The 20,446-nt window shown below is 31.7% G+C and overlaps 1 long non-coding RNA gene across 1 annotated transcript; it reads right to left on the bottom strand.

Moving 5' to 3' along the window:
- Positions 1–14,738: 14,738 nt before the first annotated feature.
- Positions 14,739–16,320, bottom strand: LOC148786728 (uncharacterized). Its single transcript, XR_016067959.1, has 2 exons — positions 16,274–16,320; positions 14,739–15,765 (listed from the first exon to the last, which is right to left on the bottom strand). It is a non-coding gene; the product is annotated as an uncharacterized LOC148786728 (long non-coding RNA).
- Positions 16,321–20,446: the final 4,126 nt, after the last annotated feature.

Genomic DNA, 20,446 nt, shown 5'->3' with positions numbered 1-20,446 from the left:
AATCAAGATTAGTTTACGCGCCTAGGTGGGGGTTTTGTCGAACAATGCTCCGCCACTTGCCGCATCTATTAGTTTCCTATCCATATTTGATAGACCTTCATAGAAATACTGGATCAACAAGTGGTTCGGGATTTGATGATGGGGGAAACTTTCCACTAGTCGATTGAATCTTTCCTAATATTCGAAAAGACTTTCTCCCGCAAATTGTCGATTCCCGCTAATATCCTTCCGGATCGTTGTAGCTCTTGAGGCAGGGAAATATTTCTCAAGAAACTGTCTCTTGAGATCATTCCATCTTGTAATGGATCCTGAAGGTAGAAAATACAACCAATCTTTCGCTTGATCGGCAAGAGAGAAGGGGAACGCTCTCAATTTGACTTATTCCTCGCTTATGCCTTGTGGTCGCATTCCAGAGCATACCACGTGGAATTCTTTCAGATGCTTATGTGGATCTTCACCTGCGAGACCACGGAAAGTGGGGAGTAAATGAATTAATCTAGATTTCAGTTCAAAGTCTACCTCTAAATCAGGGTACTCAATGCACAGTGGTTGCTGGTTCAGATCGAGCGACGTCATGTCATTGATCGATCTTTCAGGAATCAAAGCCATTATCTCTTCTTCGGATTTGCTTAGGGATTTCTCAAACTCCAAAGTTATGTCTTCTTCATCTTCGTATGGAGCGAATGTTCCTTCCGATTGTTGCTTAGTTTCCCGACGAAGTCTTCGTGCGGTCTTTTCGATTTCTGTGTCGTATACCAATTTACCTGTACGAGAAGACCTTGGCATTAATGGTGATAAAAATCAAGTAACTAAAAATAAAGAAATATACTTAAAAATGCCAATCCCCAGCAACGACGCCAAAATTTGATGAGTGTCGAAGTCACCAGAAATAATTCCTACTACACTTGTGAAAGTGGGTGTAGGGTCGATCGACAGGGATTGGTTTTAAGTTAATTTCTTTTAGAAAAATAGAAAATAATGGGGAAGGTTGTGATAAAAAGAAGTGATCAAAAACTAAATAATTAAAAATACCTGATAGAGATATGAGAGAGACATTTCCCAATTAAGGTTAGGATTATGCTTGATTCTTGTGAGTTGATCATTGATGCAAGAATAACACATGTATGGACAAATAAACCAGTTATGGTCGTTGGTACGACCTAACAACCTCACCTTTCCTTACCTTTTCATTAGCCAAGGTACGACCGTTGGCTAAATCTCTAATTAACAGATAACCTTGGGAACGTCCACAAGATTTAATCTATTAACAGCATTAAGAATTAGAAAGGCCTGATTCTAATCAACAAACTCCTACGAGGACAATTCGTTTAAACTAGATCATGTATTCCCCGTAACATAATTAAATACTGTGACAAAACTAATCATGCTACGTTGCCACTAAGTATTGAACTAAATAAACAATTACACAAATTTATAAAGTCCAATTAGCTAAGCAAACCTTCTTGATAATGAACAACCGGATGAATCATTCACAAATCAGACGTTTGTAATTAAAGCCCAGAGAATAACATGAATATTTGTTTGACAAGTGTAGAACGCATATTAGATCTCACAACATAATGGGAATCAAACAATCACCATACCTTAACCAGGAAATAAGGAATTTAGCCGGACATATTAATGGAAGAACACACTAAAAAGTGGAATTCCATTAATTCCGGCTGTAAAATAAAAATAAAAGAGAAAAGATGAACAAGAATTCTATGGAATTCTAAATAATAACTGAATCCTCAAATGAAGAGATTCCCTCTATTTATAATAAAAGTTTCCTACGAATCTAGACGTAGGGGGGAGATAGATATGTGATAAACTCTAAAAAGGTAAATAAATTACAAGAGATAAGTTTCAAAGAGTCCTTTCTGAATCTAAACACTTGATTCCTTTATCTTTTGCGAAAATTACTCGTGTTTATCCTTATCCCGAGTTGATCACTCCACTAAGCGTGGGCATGCTTAGTCAATTCTGCAAAGATTTCTTTGTAATATTCTTTTTCTCCTTTTTGATGACTTTAATTTCGATTTTAGCTTGATTTTGCCATCTTTGCTTCATATCTTCCTTTTTTGTTGAATATGAAATAAAATCACATAATTAAAGATATTTTGGCTTAAAAAGAAATATTAAATCACTATAAAATCATGATAATTGCAGAGTTATCAGCAGTCTCTACTTCTGTTCCTTTACTCTCTCACATTCATATAATGCTTTCTTGGCTGCCTTGTCTACACTTCAAGAACCTAAGTGTTACAATCAGGCCAAGGGATGTCTTGAATAGGAACAAGCAATTCAAAAGAAAATATACAATAATTGATGACTCAACCTGTTGCAAGAGTTAATAATAAATGGTTTTACCATTAGTTTTTTGGCCTAATTCTAACTAGTTAGAGTGCCATGTTTTATTTGGAAAAACTGGTGGCCACATTTTGAGGCATCATACTACTGATGCTTGGATGGTTTGCGTTCCATGAGAATGTAACCTTGTGTTTGAATTTGTGTTTTAAGTATTTTCTACAGAGAAAAAAATAAATATAAGTAAATGTGTGTTGAAAATAAATGATATGTTTGGATTTATGTTTTTGGATAATTTAAAATATTTTAAAATATATGGGATTTGGGAGAAAAAAATCACTGTTCATTGTCAAATCATATATTTTTTATATATAAATATTTTACGTTTAATGTTGTATTTATGAAAGATAAAAATTAATATTTATTATCAAATCATGTCTGTTTTATATTATGTATATATAAATATATATATTATATAGAAAATTAAAAAATAAAAAAAAACACGGAGATAAGGTGTAAAAAACACAAAACAAACATTGAGTGTGTTTTATCTTATCTCGAAAGATGCAAATATATGAATCCAAACGCTGCCTAAAAGTCTCGGACTTATCTTTCCTCACTGTAATTTCATCAATACTAATACCATATGAAATAATCTTGTTTAAATTATAAAAAATTGGTTGTGTATATTTTATTCTTAAGTATTAATTTCTTAAGCACTTTCATAATTATTTTATTAATGCGTGATGTGATAAAAATTATGATTTGTAATATTATATAGTAATTTGTGATACTTATATATATATTTATAATTTAATTACTTTTTTAAAAAAAATTAAGTCTTTTATAATATTTTTTATTTCATATCATTCGATAATATCTCAAATATCCCGATTGATGTGAAACAATACTCACTGATATTAATACCATAACTTTGGACCATAGTGTTAATGTTAGGAGAGAGTGTGTGTGTGGACAAACGTGAATGCGCAGCTGGTTTGGACCATAGTGTTAATGTTAGGAGAGAGTGTGTGTGTGGACAAACGTGAATGCGCAGCTGGTTTGGACCATAGTGTTAATGTTAGGAGAGAGTGTGTGTGTGGACAAACGTGAATGCGCAGCTGGTGGTGAAGAAAACGACGGCATTCATTTATAAGCTTGAAAATCATCACGTGGTAAGCAGTTTGGGTTCATTTATTACGGGAGACAGAGTATTTATTACAAGGCTGACTGCCTCGTACATATGTACAAGGTTGATGAGGCTGGCAGCGCCAGCTGTTTGAAAAAGGCTGATGCACGTCAGTTGACGGGACATGTCAATGGAACGCTATCTATAAAATTTGATGTGTTTCCCTTTCATTTGCAATCATTTTAAAAAACGTTCGTAATTTTTATGGTGTCACGGTTTGTTGCAATGAATTAGATCTGTTAATGAATGTAGAAAACTCAGTTTCAGACTTTGCTAACAATAAAATATTCAAAGTAAATCTATTTAAATTTCGTATATATGTAATATTTTAATATTTTATACACACATTAGCTCAAGAGGCTAACCGCCAGCCTCAATTTAGGGGTTAATTATTTATAATATATATATAACAAGTCGTTGATGTAAATAATTATTTTTTTAAAAAAATATGCTCAAGTAGTGGATTGCATCAACGACTGTAGAAAAATCTCTTTGTCAGGCTTGTTGCTTTTCACGTTTTTGCCCTCCAATTCATCTCGTTGTCAATATTGCTGTTTGATTTCGACCAGGACATGTAGAGATACAAAAATAGTAGTGTCACCAACTCAAATTTCGAGACATCCCAATAATTTTCAGAATGCACAGGTTCAAATTACTTGGATTATGTATTCCTGTAAGCCAATTAATCATAATAATTCTTCACCAGTGATGCAACATTAATCATGTATTCAGAGCATACCTTTTAAGCATGACTGCAAGGGATACCAAATTAAGTTCGCTTGCCGCAAGAACATTCTCGATTAATAATTTTGACAACATGGGTAGTGAATCCATGTCCATTCAGACGTCTTGTAACAACTGAAGCGAATTATTAGAATTGATAGTATTTGGTGACGGTATCCTCAACAGAATTTTGTTGCCAACGTGTGAACATCTTGTATACAAAATCTGTCCACAGTTGGTTGTTGGTCAACATTGCACTACTTTTCGCTAACCTCTCACCAAAATAATGGACAGTTCGTTGAAGCGTCATCTCAGCTATTATTGTCAACGATAGGCGGCAAGCCCCTTTCAGTACTTCATCATGCATTCTGACATGTTTGTCATCAAAACGCCGCATCGTCATCCACCATCATGAGATATTGTCCATTTTTCCTTGTTAATCTGGTCTAAGAATTCAAACGCGACTAGTTTTTTACTCTTCATCTCTTCCATAATTCGATTAAATTTTTTAATTTCATATTCAGAGCCAACTGTAGCACCCCCTTCGCTATAAGGGCTATATCTACCCTAAATGTCATACTTATAGTAATCCCTGTGTTCATATGTATATATTTACACATAGCCATCTAATCAATTTGTATACGTAATCGCAACACATCATAATAAGTATTATCAACCCACAACATTATATATAAATATACATATCACACACCACAAAGCGATTCGTCACAAGTAATCCGTACGCTTATATTCTCTCTGTACAGACAAAATGTGATTGTATTCTAACTGATAAAGAGGAGAAAACTGCATACTAGCCCGACCTGCCTGAGTATAGTGCGTAGACCTATTCTTCAACAGTCAGACACCTCAAAGTCTACTCTTGGAAGAAAATATCAGCAGAGGGATGAATCTGCCACTCAGTAAGCAAATAATCAGTCCTATCTATATATGTATACCACATATAATCTGAAACAAGATAAATAGGCAAGATGCATAGAATATATAGTCAATTTGCTTCCACATAATCATCTTTATTACACCACATAGTTATCTCGCAATAAGATAATCAAATTAAACTTCCCTTTTCCTAGTTTGCTTACCAGAAGCTGATATTGTGTTTTTTCCCGTCAACTCAATCTCACTGTTATATAAGTTCAAGTGAATCCCCTTGACAACCGGCTCATCAATCTCATTTCGCATCATAACTCTTTCAATTCGCATCATAGCTCTTTTATTTCGCATCATAGCTCTTTTATATCGCAGCATCGCTCTTTTCATATCACATCTTTTTCATATTGCATCAAAGCTCTTTTCATTTCATTTCTTTCTCATATGGCATCAAAACTCTTTTCATTTCATTTCACCTTATAGGCTTTTCAACATATCAAGGGGTATTCACGCCACAATAATAATCAATTTCCACCACTCCCTCATTTCCACATATCACTATTCTTGTAAGCAACTGGTAACGTAAAATAATATATCTACATATTCTAATTTGCAGACATCCACAATACATCAAACAACAGACATAATATTTCAACGCATTTCCTCATTCCACGTACACAATACCGACAATCAAATCAAATCATCCATCACTCACATACTTTCAGATAAATCATTGTCAGCATAAACAATAAATTCATACAACAGTAAAATCACAAATAAAGGGGACATATATAGATAATACTAATTATTTACTTACCTCAACCCCACAACGTTTCTTTCTACTCAACCGCTAATTGTCAGTCTTTTTACCTCACCCTCGTATCCTATAATGAGTTATGCCACATACAATTAATATATCGAGAATATCATAATTTTTTTTAAATATAATATTAAATATTATTCGTACGATTTCCAATAATTCTTTAATACTCCACTTCTATCGAAATATAAATTTTCGTTCTAGTTCTTCTCAATGACTAGACACTATAGGCTTCATAAAAATATTTATAATTTATCAAGTGATTCATAGGAATTTATTTAAAGAAACCCCTTATACATTTATAAATATTATTTTTAATAACATCCTTAAATTAAATTATCATTAAAACCTCATTCTTCCTCTTTAACAATATATTATTTCTCAAGTATAGTTTTCGAAATATTCCTATGGATTTCTTATCAATTTCTCGCTATTATATAATTTAATTAAATAACAATATGTAGAATTGCGTATTTGGTTAACAATTCAGATGAAATTATATAAATTAGCTATAGTGATATTCAAATCTAACGAATTTAATAATCTAATTAACCAACGAAATTATTTTTATATCCGATTCTATATTTAATTAGACACTATTTTAAATAGCTAAACCCGTAAAATATTCCGATTAAATAGTACATATCATATTGCTTAAATTTTTTTGTGAAATTTATTGTATAGATGTGCAATTTATTGTATAATTAGGCTAATTAATGTAATATTATTATTTACATGACATTAGCCCAATATTTCCAATAATAATAACTTTATATAATAATATAAATAATCACAAAAATTAGATCAATATATAATCTTAATAAAAACATTATTTAAATAATTAAGTTAATATCACAAAAACGGACAAACATTCCGCATGATAACAATTTTACATAATAATGTCAACAATCACAAAATTAGACCAATATTACCAATAACAATGTCAATAATCACAAAAATTAGGCTAATATTCTCAATAATGACATTATTTACATAATAATGTCAATATTCTCAAAATTAGACCAATATTCTCAATAATAATATTTTTATATAATAATATCAATAATCACAAAATTAGGCCAATAATTCCAATAATAACATTTTTACGTAATAATATCAATAATCACAAAATTAGACCAATAATTTCTATAATAATACTATTTACAAAATAATATCAACAATAACAATATTAAGGTAATATTTCAAATTAAAATACAATCGCACAATCATTAGAAATAGAAAACAATTGAGGATAATATTTCCAATAATTAGTAATTATTTAAAAATATATAGTTCCTTTATAAGCACGTACAAACAGATCACCCATGCCTTTAAACTTGTTAAACCCATCTAGTGAATTTTGCTAGTAGAACTAGTAAGGTTTTGTCCATCTTCATTTTCCAACAAATGTTGATAGAAAAAAAATTGATAAACTTAAGTAGTATTATAACAAAAAATTTATGTGATAGGAAACAAGTTTAAAGCAATGCTTGGCCTATTTGTATATGTACAGAAGAGAATTATATATTTAGATTCATATACAGAACTAATCCAAACTCAAATCTATTTAAATATTGATGAAATAGAGAAGCTAGAGTTGGAGCTGCACAGCTGAAGAAGAAGCAGAAGTTTGAACAGGGTGATGATTTGCAGAGAAGAAGGAAGACGAAGTTGATATTCACTGTTTGCTTTACTTATAAAAGCGCATTTGTGCTAATGCGACTTTAAGTATACGTTAGGTAGTTAGGTTAGTTATTAGAGATTAGGTTGATTAGTTATTTTCTAATTCTTATTTAAACTGGTTTGAGTAAACCAGTTACCATACATCTTCTTCCTTTGTCATTCTTGAATACAGATTGGAATATGCTCCCTTCAACGAAAGTTTTTACTTCTTTTGATTATTAAAATGGCATCAGAGCCATAAACTCTAATAGTGATTCCCTCATCTCTTTACACTTCCTTGATAATTCAAAACATCAGTAGTTGAAAACTCATACTTCCACAACTATGGTAGACAAAATTATCATCAAAGGAAATAATGCAGGTGACTACAAAATCCAAACTACCCTTGAAAATTTCAAACTACAAGGGAATGATCGCCTTGGAATGAGTCTGGTTACAGTTCCACTCAATGGCAACAATTACTTCTCATGGGTTATATCCAGCAAATTTGCATTAGGGGCCAAACAAAAACTCGGTTTTATTGATGGATCCCGACAGAAACCCACGGAGGACAAGAACACAATAGATCAATGGCAAAGGAATGATTACATGCCTGTATCTTGGATTTTAAACTTTATATCAAAGGATATAGCATAAGCCTTCCTTTATGCTGCATCTGCCAGAGATCTATGGCTTGAACTTGAATCAAGATTTGGTGAAAGTAATAGACCATTACTTTACCAAATACAAAGGGAAATTGCTTGAATTTCATAAGGAAATATGTTTGTGGCAGTCTACTTTACAAGATTAAAGAAATTGTGGGACGAGTTAACAAGTCTTGACCCTCTGCCTTCATGTACCTGTGGAGCCAGTAAGAAATTATCAGAGAGAATAACATCAAGCCAACTGATGCAGTTCCTAATGGGACTGAGTGATGTATACAATCATGTGAGAAATCAGGTCCTGCTAATGGATCTACTCCCTACTGTTGGAAAAGCATATTCCATGGTGCTGCGAGTAGAGAACCAGAGAGAAGTCTACTCAAGCATAACTGCTTTGGATAGAGAGGGAGCCATGGCTGCGCAAATTGGGGAATCAAGAAAATAATTTCTCAGCAGAGGCTTTCCCAAGAAAGGGAACTTTACAGACAAGAAAATGTTGCACTGTGAACACTGCAAGAAATCAGGTCATTTGAAGGAAACCTGCTTCGAATTAAATGGGTTTCCAGAATGGTATAAAACTTTCACAGACCAGAAAAAGAAAAGTGGAAAATTACCCAACATGAAGGCATTAAACGTGGAGCTTAAAAAAGGTGACAATATTCTTCAAAACACTCTCTCAAACCTTATAAGAACAGAAGTGCAAAGAGCCCTGCAGAATTAGGACTTTAATCAACAAAGCTCCAATTTTGCTGATCTTCAGGACTTTGCAGGTACTGCCTTGACTTTTGCTAAAACCATGAACAAATACACTAACATATGGATCATTGACAGTGAGGCAACAGCCCATATGTGTGCAAATGCTGCAACATTTAATTCCACAAAACCTCTTAAAAATGAAATATTGATAAGATTGCCTATTGGAGCAATGCAGAGAGTTAAGTTTACTGGAAATGTTAAAATATCATAAAATAGTACCCTTATGCATGTGTTATACGTTCCTACTTTTGAATACAACCTATTATCAGTAAACAAACTCTGCAAGGATGAACATCTTAGCATGACTTTCACACAAAAGGATTGTATTGTGCATGACTCTCAGACTAGTGAAGTGGTGGCAATAGGTAGACAAGAAAGCAAATTATATGTCCAAAATAAAGATTCATACCCCAAAGGCAAGAATAAAGCCACAGACACAGTGAATAATGCAGAAGGGTCTGCTATTAAAGCAGTGCACAGAAGCTTAAAGTAGACTTCATGAAAAATAATCACCTATGGCACCATAGATTAGGACATGCTGGAAAGGATGTATTAAAAAATTTGCACTTGTGTAACAATGAAACATTAGATCATATGAATTTTGAAGTTTGCCCCTTGGAAAAGCAACACAGGCTTCCCTTTTCTTCAAGTGAATTGAAAACTAAGTCACCTTTTGAACTAATTCATGTAGATGTATGGGGACTATATAGGGAATATTCTATATCTCATTGTCATTATATGCTTATCATTGTTGATGACTATAGTAGGGCCACCTAGACTTGTATGATGATACATAAGTCACAAGCACAACAAAAGCCAGAACATTTCTACAGCATGGTTCTTACATAGTTTCATGAGAAGATAAAGCGAATTAGGACTGATAATGGAACTGAATTGTCAATGAACAATATCAAACTTTTGTTCAAGATAAGGGAATTATACACCAAAGAACTTGAGTATACACCCGTCAACAAAATGGCAAAGTGGAAAGAAAGCATCAACATCTGCTTCAAGTGGCTAGATCTCTAATGTTTCAAGCCAATTTGCAGTCAAAATTTTGGACTGAGACTCTGCTGACAGCAACCTACTTGCTAATAGGTTACCTACACAAACCTTAGAGTGGAAAACACCATATGAATTACTATATAATAAAACACCATATGAATTACTATATAATAAGGCCTCTAGCTATGATCATTTAAAGATGTTTGGTTGTTTGTGCTTTGCAACTAATGTATTTCCCTTTAAAACAAAAGTTGAGCCTAGAGCTTTAAGATGCATATTTCTAGGCTATGCTCATGGCAGAAAAGGGTACAAAGTAATGGAACTGCAAACTGAAAAAGTGTATATAACTAGGGATGTGACATTTCATGAACTCACCTATCCTTTTGCACATGCTATTGTTTCTGAAATCATGTGTCCTTTTCCTACCCCCAATCAAGAAGATGAATTCGAGGAAGAACAACAGAACCTACTAAGCAAGCTAATGGGGAAAACACTTTGCAACATGAAGCCCCTACAGCTTAGAAGGTCCAGCAGGCCTATAACCAAAGTTTCCTGGATGAATGATTCATATACAATACTACTGGAAAAGTGCACTTGCCTGTTAATGTTACTCTAACTCATAAACATAGTTGCTTTGTGGAAGGTTTATTGTCTTTGCATGAGCCAAGAAATTTCTCAGAAGCACAAGAAAAATCAGAATGTAGGGAAGCAATGCAACAAGAAATCAGTGCACTTGAGAAGAATAAAACCTGGAAAATTTCAACTTTGCCACAAAGTAATAATACTGTGGGTTGTAGAGGGATATATAATGTTAAACTTAAACTTGATGGTTCTTTAGAATGGTGTAAGGCAAAGTTAGTGGCTAAAGGATATAGCTAGGTTGAAGGAGAAGATATCAGTGATTGCTTTGCACCTATAGCAAAGGCAGTCACTGTAAGGTTTGTAAGTTGAAAAAGTCTTTATATGGCCTGAAGCAAGCTTCAAGGCAATGGAGCCATGAATTCACGAACAAAATCAATAAGTATTGCTTTGTACAACCCGATCATGATCATTGTCTTTTTACTAAAACAACATGTTTACAATTCATTGCACTTCTAGTATATGTTGATAATATTCTTGTCGCAGCTTCCACAGAAGAACTTATACAACAGGTTAAGAGGTATCTAGATGATCTTTTCACCATAAAGGACTTAGGAGTTGCGACATACTTTTTAGGACTTGAAATAGCTCGTTCATCCAAAGGCCTGATCATAACTCAAAATAAATATACTACTGATATTATCAAAGACACTGGAGTTGTTAGGGGAAAGTCTCTTACTACCCTTTTACCCATAGGTCTTAAGTTTTCTCCAGAAGCAGGTGGATAATTGCAAGATCCATCCAGGTACAAAAGGCTAATTGGAAGACTCCTATATCTTAGTTTCACAAGGCCAGACATATGCCATGCTACTCAGCAATTTAGCCAACATGTTCAGCATCCTTGCCTGCAACACTGGGATGCAACAATGTATCTTATAAAATATGTGAAGACCAGCCCTTCAACAGAGTTGTTTTTCCCTTCAAATAGCAGTTTTGAGCTTAAAGCCTATTGTGATGCAGATTGGGCAACATGCCAAACAACTAAAAGGTCATTAATAGGTTTCCACATATTCCTAGGAGGAAGTCCAGTTTCGTGGAAAACTAAAAAGCAAACGGTCGCTAGGTCATCTGCAGAGGCCGAATATAGGAGCATGGCAACAACAACTTGTGAGATCACTTGAGTGTTATATCTTCTCAGTGATTTGGGAGTTTCAGTGCACAAACCAATCCCTTTGTTCTGTGATAATAAAGCGGCATTACACCTCAGAGCTAATCCAATGTTCCATGAAAAGACCAAGCACTTGAAAATTGATTGTCATGTTGTGAGAAACAAGTTTAAAGAAGGTATTATCCAGCCAACTTATATAGTCTCTAAGTAGCAAGTAGCTGATATTTTCACCAAATCGTTAGTTGGGTTGACTTTCCTTCATTTAAGGTCCAAGTTAAGCTTATTCACAATTATCCCTCGCCCAACTTGTGGGGGAGTGATAAAATAGAGAAGCTAGAGTTGGAGTTGCACAGCTGAAGAAGGAGCAAAAGTTTGAACAGGGGTGATGATATGCAGAGAGGAAGGACGGCGAAGTTGTTGTTCACTGTTTGCTTTACTTATAAAAACGTGTTTGTACTAATGCGACTTTAAGTATACGTTAGGTAGTTAGGTTAGTTAATTAGAGGTTAGGTTGATTAGTTATTTTCTAATTCTTATTTAACATGGTTTGTGTAAACTAGTTACTGTACGTCTTCTTCCTTCGTCATTCTTGAATATAGATTGGAATATGCTCCCTTCAAAAAACCTTTTTCCTTCTTTTGATTATTAACAAATATATATATATATATATATATATTCATATTCATCTTAGGTTGTGATATCCTAGTACTAAATGGTATCAAAGCCATGCAATTCCTGGATATATTCGTAATGACTGTCTGATCCAAAAGAGCAAAGTATGAAGATCTAACATAATGGATAAATTCATAAGAAGCATGAATTCTGGAGCCTCCTCATCAGGGAACAACCAAGAGAATTCGAATATAATTACCACAGGAGAAACATTGTTGGAAGATAAAGATCTATTTGACTGGAAACTGCATAAAATTAGTACTAAAGAAATTTATAGAAAATCATTTATTGATTTCAAGTCATACTATAAAAACATGTCTTACCATTAGTTTCTGACCAACAGACTTTACATTTATTTTGAAAGTCTTCCATTATTAAGCATATTAAAAATAGATGTAAATTTCTGCATAAGGACTTGTTCAAATTGCTATAAAACCTTTAACAAGGGAATGATTAGATACCAGTGTGTTCCTCGCTTTGCGAGATTGTAGACACCTAGATTTCTATGACTCTTTACTGAAATTAGTAGAACTAGACTTTGTAATGGTCCAAATTATTTCAATTCTTTTCCAAATTTACCATTTCTCTTAATGATCCTCATATTATGGATATTCTCACTTTAAATGCAAAAAATTATAATTATAAAATGAAGACAGGGTCTCATATTTATGAAATATTTTACAGGCTTCATTACAAAATCACTAATACTTGTATAAATATTCAAGACATATCCCACACCAAATCACCAGGACAAATAGTATTTTAGGAAATAAATAGAGCTAAGTCTAATCTTATGGTTCCCAAAACTATAGAATGGAAAAATATCACCTTACGAGAAACTTGGAACCTACCTCTTGGGTTAATATCCCTATTCAACCTATAGAAAATTCAAAAATTTACCATATTACTCAATATCCGAATGGATCTATAGGAGTCAAATTCTGTAGACAAAACTCATTAAAAACAAATAGGACTTTCTACTCCCATCCTATTACTCCTTCTAGACACTCAATTTCAGAAATTATTAGACCTACTATCTCAAAATTTTAAGGAATAAGAATAGATCAAAACCTTACACAACTAATCTACCAAGGTTATGAGGAAACAGGATCTCCCAATTCTGCATCTTCACAAATTCTTACAATTATCAAAGAATTTTTAATTGAATAAAAATTTCTTAAAAAAGACTTTCTTTCTGAAGAAAATATTTCAAATAGGAAATGGTTCAAGAGTAGCTTTTCTAAATCCCAAAGAGCAAATATCATATCAAAATGGTATGAGTACATGTCATACATTAAACAAAATATTCATTTTTCTCTTATTTATTCCAAACATATGGAGATGATAAATAAACAGTTATCCAAAAAACTCTCAAAAATGTACAATGCTTGATGGGTCAATAATCTCTAGTGAACATCCACCATTAGAAGAATTAGGAATCTCTATAAAAAGAGAAGCCATCAAGTGTCTCCTTGTAAGAGAGCCGTCCATCAGCAAGATAAGTGTTGTTCAGATCAAACAAAATAATTTCTCAAATTTAATCCTCCATTCTATAGGAAAACAATTAGATCGAATAGAAAATAAAATTGAAGAAACTTTAGAAAAAAAAAAAAAAAAGAGAGTCAAATCCTTCATCCTCTTCTTTAATAACTTCTAAAGATCAAGCTCTCCATATTACTGCTGATAATCTTCCTTTTCAGATTTCTGATTATATGCCAAAATTAAATTCAGAAAAATTTATTCTTTTAGGAATTCAAGAAAAATGAAGAGATCTAGGCAAAGACAAAGTCATTAATATAATTGAACAAAATCATGAAAATTCTAATGAAGAACAAATCCCTAATTCAATTTACCCTGTCTAAAAATTATTAAATACCAACTCCCTCTGATTTAAAAATAGAAGAAGTCCAAAATTTTAGATCTTTAAATGAAAGTTCAATATATGAATGGAATTTAGATACATTGTCCGAATATCAAATTCTTAGCTTGTGTAAACAAATGGTATGGTATCAAATATTTATTAAGAAAGAGCAGGACTAACAGATGAAGATGCTGCCAAAAATCTTATATTAGGATTCAATGGTCAATTAAAAGGTTGGTGGGATAATACTATAACTCCTGAGGCAAAAATTCAAATTCTTTCAAGTGTTAAAAGAGATCCGAAAGAAATATTGTAGCACCCCCTTTGCTACAAGGACTATATCTACGCTAAACATCATACTTATAGTAATTTCTGTGTTCATATGTATAAATTTACACATAACCTTCTAATCAATTTGCATATGTAATCCTAATGTCATAATGACATAATCAACCCACAACATCATATATACAAATCAAACACCATAAGTAATCCACCACAGTGAATCTCCACGCCTACGTTCTCTTTATACAACAAAATGTGTTTTGCACTCTAACTAACAAAGATGAGAAAACAACATACTGGCCCGACCTGCCTGAATATAGCGCGTAGAACTATTCTTCAACAGTCAGACACCCCAAAGTTTACTTCTGAAATAAAATGTTAGCAGAGGGATGAGCCTGCCACTCAGTAAGCAAATAACCAGCCCTATCTATATATGTATACCACATATAACCTCAAACAAGATAAATAGGCAAGATGCATAGAATATATAGTCAATTTGCTTCCACATAATCATCTTTATTACACCACATAGTTATCACACAATAAAGACAATTAATTAAACTTCATCTTTTTCCTAGTTTGCTTACCAGAAGGTGATATTGGGTTTTTCCCGCCACCTCAGTCTCACCATTATTAAATTTAAGTGAATCCCCTTGACAGCCGGCTCATCCACCTCATCTCGCACATAGCGCTTTCAATTCGCACATAGCATTTTCATTTCGCACATAGCACTTTCTTTTCGCACATAGCATCGCATCAAAGCTCTTTTCATTTCATTTCGCCTTATAGACTTTTCAACACATCAAGGGGTATTCACACCACAATTATATTCAATTTCCACCACTCCCTCATTTCCACATATCACCATTCTTGTAAGCAACTAGTAACATAAAACAATATATTAACTTATTTTCATTTTCAGATATCCACAACACATCAAACAAAAAACATAATATTTCAACGTATTTTCTTATTCCACGTACACAATACCGTCAATCAAATCAAATCACCCATCACTCATATACTTCAGATAAATCAACGTCAGCACGAACCATAAATTCATATAACATAAAACCACAAATACAGAATCATATATAGATAATACTAATTATTTACTTACCTCGACCTTACAACACTTTTATCTATCTAATAGGTAGTGATTCGGTCTTTTCGCTTTACCCCCTTATCCTATAATGAGTTATACCACACACAATTAATATATCGAAAATATCGTAATTTCTTTTAAATATAATATTGACTATCGTTTGTACAATTTCTAATAATTCTTTAATATTCCATTTCTATCGAAACACAAATCTTCATTTTTCCTCTTTATTAACATACCATTTATTAAATATAATTCTCGGAATATTTTTATGAATTTTCTATTAATTTCTCGCTATTATACACTTTAATTGAACAATAAATACATATAATTGCGTATTTGATTAATAATTCCGATGAAATTATATAAATTAACTATAGTAATATTCAAATCCAATAAATTTAATAATCTAATTAACCAACGATATCATTTTTGTATCCAATTTGATATTTAATTCGACACTATTTTAAATAGCCAAACTCGTAAAATACTCCGATTGAATAGTAGTTAGTATAAACAATATTTAATAAATGAACTAATTAAATAATACAATTATATAATTAAGTAAAAATTAAAATGAATTTTTCGTACCTCGGTTTTCTCTCTTTCGTTTTCGGTCGAAAGTGCGTGCGTTGTGTGTGTACTGTAATTGTGCATGTATATGTATGAGAAATAAGAAAGAGAGGAGAGAGAAGTGAGGCGGTGGGTTGGTGGGCCTCAACTCTCTCTCTCTCTCTCTCTTCACATGTGTATTTATATATATTATAATATATATTATTTCCTTATATATATATTACTTTCTCATATATATATTATTTACTAATATATATATTTATTATTTTTTATTTAATTAAATTTTTTTCAAAATACCCATCACGTCCCTTCTAATTTCTTAATTAATATAATTTGCTCTCAAATATTATAACAAGCTCCAATTTAACCCATTCAAACTTTATTATATTCCAATTATGGAACATAATTTATTTACTAATTAACTAAATTTCATAAAAATTTACCAATTAATCCCCCAACTATGTATTATAATACTTGGGGCGTCACAAATATTATTTACAATGATGAAGGAAGACCCATTTCTAATGCAATATCTTCTTGAGTATATACAATTATTATTCATTTTATTAGAAATCCTCAAATATATCAAGAAACAAATACAGAATTTTTGCAAAACTTAAAGTGTAGAAAACTCCATGATTTTAGGTGGTATGAAGATGTTTTCTTATAAAAAATTTACGAAAGGAGTGATGCAGATAGTTATTTTTGGAAAGAAAAGTTTATTTCAGGACTACCAAATCTTTTACAGAAAAAGTTCGTGAGAAAATTAAAGAAATATGAAAATATTGCATCTCTTTCTTATGGAGAAATTATAAACGATGTTAATGTAGTAGGATTATAATTATGTAATGATTTTACCTCTAAAGTCCAGTTAAAGAACAAAATCTTACTACTAGAAAAGAGTTAGGAAGTTGGTTGAACAATTTGGATTTCAAAAAATAAGGCCACCCTGATCAAAATCAAAACACTGTAGCACTTAATAGACACAAGACATCAAAGAAAACTTCTTCTAAACCTAATTTTCAAAGAAATTTTTTTTAAAAAAAAAAAACATTCTAGTGTCCCTAATTTAATTATATGTCACAAGTGTCAAAAACCTAGTAATTATACCAGTAGTTGTAAAGTGAGGAAGAGAATTCATGAATTAAGTTTAGGAGAAGATTTGGCAAATCAATTGTTAAATATCTTAGATGAAAAAGATTTAAAAATATTCAAAAAATAATATGAAAATTCTAATCTAGAAGATCAGTTAAATCGAATCCAAACAGAAGAAGAATATACCTCCTCAGAAGAAGAATCCCAAAATTCTAACATAGAAGAAAGTAATGAATTTATTGAATATCTTCCAGGATTGTGTCTTTTCAATAATCAAACAGCTACTTTAACTAACCAAATTTTCTTAATCTTAGATCTTATTGACAAAATCCAAAATCCTAAAGATAAAGGAACCTATCTCCATAAATTTCAAGAATTAATTTCAAATGAAATTCCTCAGAAAACAAAGCCTCCTCCCAGAGCAGATTTTTCACAAATCATGAATATATTTGATTTTTCTAATTCTAAAGTCTCAATATCAGATCTAAAACATGAAGTTAGATAACTGAAAAGATAGGTTAAAACTCTAAAAGAAAATCATGATGAATTACAACAAGAGATTTTAATCATAAAACTTCAAAATCAGATTTTTAGAGAAAATCCCAATAAAGTATCTCCATCTAAGGTCTCTGAAGAAGAAAAATCTTTTGTCAATACTATCTCTAGAATTGCCTACAAAAAAATGGTATGTAAAAATTAATATAGTTATTGAAGATTTCAAATTAACAACTATTGCTTTAATAGATTTAGATGCCGATATGAATTGCATTCAAGAAGGATTAATCCCCACAAAATATTTTCGAAAAACTATAGAAAACTCTCAGCAGCTAACTCAGCCAGTCCAAAAATTAATTTCAAACTTTCAAAAGCTCATGTTTGTAATAATGGAATTTGTTTTAAGACTAGTATTGTTCTAGTTAAAGATCATAATACTCCAATAATTTTAGGGAATCCTTTTCTTCAAATACTTTATCCAATTAATGTAAGTTCTGAAGGAATTAAAACAAAAGCAATGGGAAAAAAAATCTTATTTTAATTTCAATTTCCTGTAACACAAAGAGATATTAAATTAGTTCAATATACATTTATATATCAAGAAAGTATTAGTAATAAAGAAAAATAAATTTCTCTTTTTAAAAGGCAAAATCTCTCATAAGAAAATAGAAGAACAAATTTCTACACCTTTTACCCAAAAGAAAATCCTTGAATTTCAAAATCAAATCTCTTCAGAACTACCAAATGCATTTTGGAAAAGAAAAAAGCATGTTATTACTCTTCCGTATGAAACTGACTTTGACGAAAGACAAATTCCTACCAATGCTAAGCCAATCAAAATGAACCAAGAAATTCAAGATCTTCTCAACAAAAAACAAATTCATCCTTCAAAATCTCCTTGGTCTTGTTCAGCCTTTTATGTCCAGAAAAATGCTAAATTAGAGAGAGGGACACCCAGGTTAATCATAAAATATAAATCCTTAAATAAAGCACTAAGGTGTATTAAGTATCCCATACCTAACAAGACAGATCTCCTTGAAAGACTTTATAATGCAAAAATATTTTTTAAATTCAACATGAAATCAGGATTTTGGCAAACTCAAATAGATGAAAAAGACAGGTATAAAACAACTTTCACTCTCCCTTTTGACCAATTTGAGTGGAATGTTATGCCATTTTGGCTAAAAAATGCGCCTTCAGAATTTATAAAAATTATGAATGACATTTTTAGTCCATACACTTCCTTTACTATTATTTATATTAACGATGTTTTAGTTTTTAGTGAAAATATAGAAAAATATTGGAAATATTTACAAATATTTTTTAAACTCGTAAAAGATAATGGCTTCCTAAAACAAAACTTTTCCAAATCAGATTTTTACGACATCAAATCCATCAAGGGACCATTGTCCCAATTCAAAGATCTTTAACTTTTGAAGAAAATTTTCCCAATCAAATTTTAGATAAGACATAATTAAAAAAATTCCTAGGAATCATAAATTATGTTTCAAACTTCTATTCAAACCTTAGACAAATATATAAACTATTATATGATAGGTTAAAAACTCCACCACCACCTTGGACCCAAATTTACATAGATTTAGTGAAAATATTAAAAATAAAAATTAAAGAAATTCCTTGTTTAAGCATATGTCATCCCACTGCATCAAAAGTTGTACAAACCGATGCATCTGAATTAGGTTATGATGGTATCCTTCATCAAATTATTGAATGAAAAGAGATGATAGTAAGATATTATTATGAAGTTTGGAAAACTACCAAAAAAAAATTATCCTACAATAAAAAGAAAATATTATCTATTGTCTTATGCTTTCTAAATTCCATGATTTATTAAATCAGAAATTTGCTTTAAAAATTGATTGTAGAGCTGCAAAAAACGTACTTATGAGAGATGTTAAAAATTTAGTTTGAAAATAAATCTTTGTTAGATGGCAAACTTTACTATCTGTTTTTTTATTTTGACAAGAGAAATTTTGCAAGGATGTCAAAAGCAATTGAAGAATCTAAGCCAAAGGAAAGCCCTTTAGTAAAACCTTCTGCTCAAATTTTCAAATTAGAATATCCTTCTCTAACAACAGAGACGATTCAATTAAAATCCCAAAATTCATAGAATTTTCAAAGTTTAAAACTGCAATGGCCCTAAAATCCAAATCTTTACGAGTTTTACCCCCATCAATTCAATCAAAAACACAAAATCTCACCCAATCAGCTTCAAAAACACCATCACTACCACAAACTCCTATTCAAATCACCAATAGATTTACCCAATTGAGAAAACCAATTCATCTTGCCCCTTCTAAACTCACCCAAACTTACAAAGACGTAGCAGGTACTTCTACCGCAAAACCAATCAGTTCTCAATCTAATTTACCTATATCTCCATATTTTGAAAAAGATGATTTCCATCTCGGTTGTGTAATTTGAGGATGAATGAATATATTAACAAACTCAAGATGATCTGATTCAAATGGCAAATATGGTCCTTGATCAAAATCATAATAGGATTTATGAAGAACCCCACAAAATTCAGCAATTCTACAAGGACATTCTTGTCTCAATAAGATCCATTTCCTAAAGGAG

Source organism: Sesamum indicum, linkage group LG10 (assembly GCF_026168435.1).
Source record: "Sesamum indicum cultivar Baizhima isolate 11 linkage group LG10, ASM2616843v1, whole genome shotgun sequence".
Taxonomy (NCBI): Eukaryota; Viridiplantae; Streptophyta; class Magnoliopsida; order Lamiales; family Pedaliaceae; genus Sesamum; species Sesamum indicum.
The sequence above is the reverse complement of the archived record's forward strand: the minus strand, read 5'-3'. Positions and strand labels throughout refer to the sequence as shown.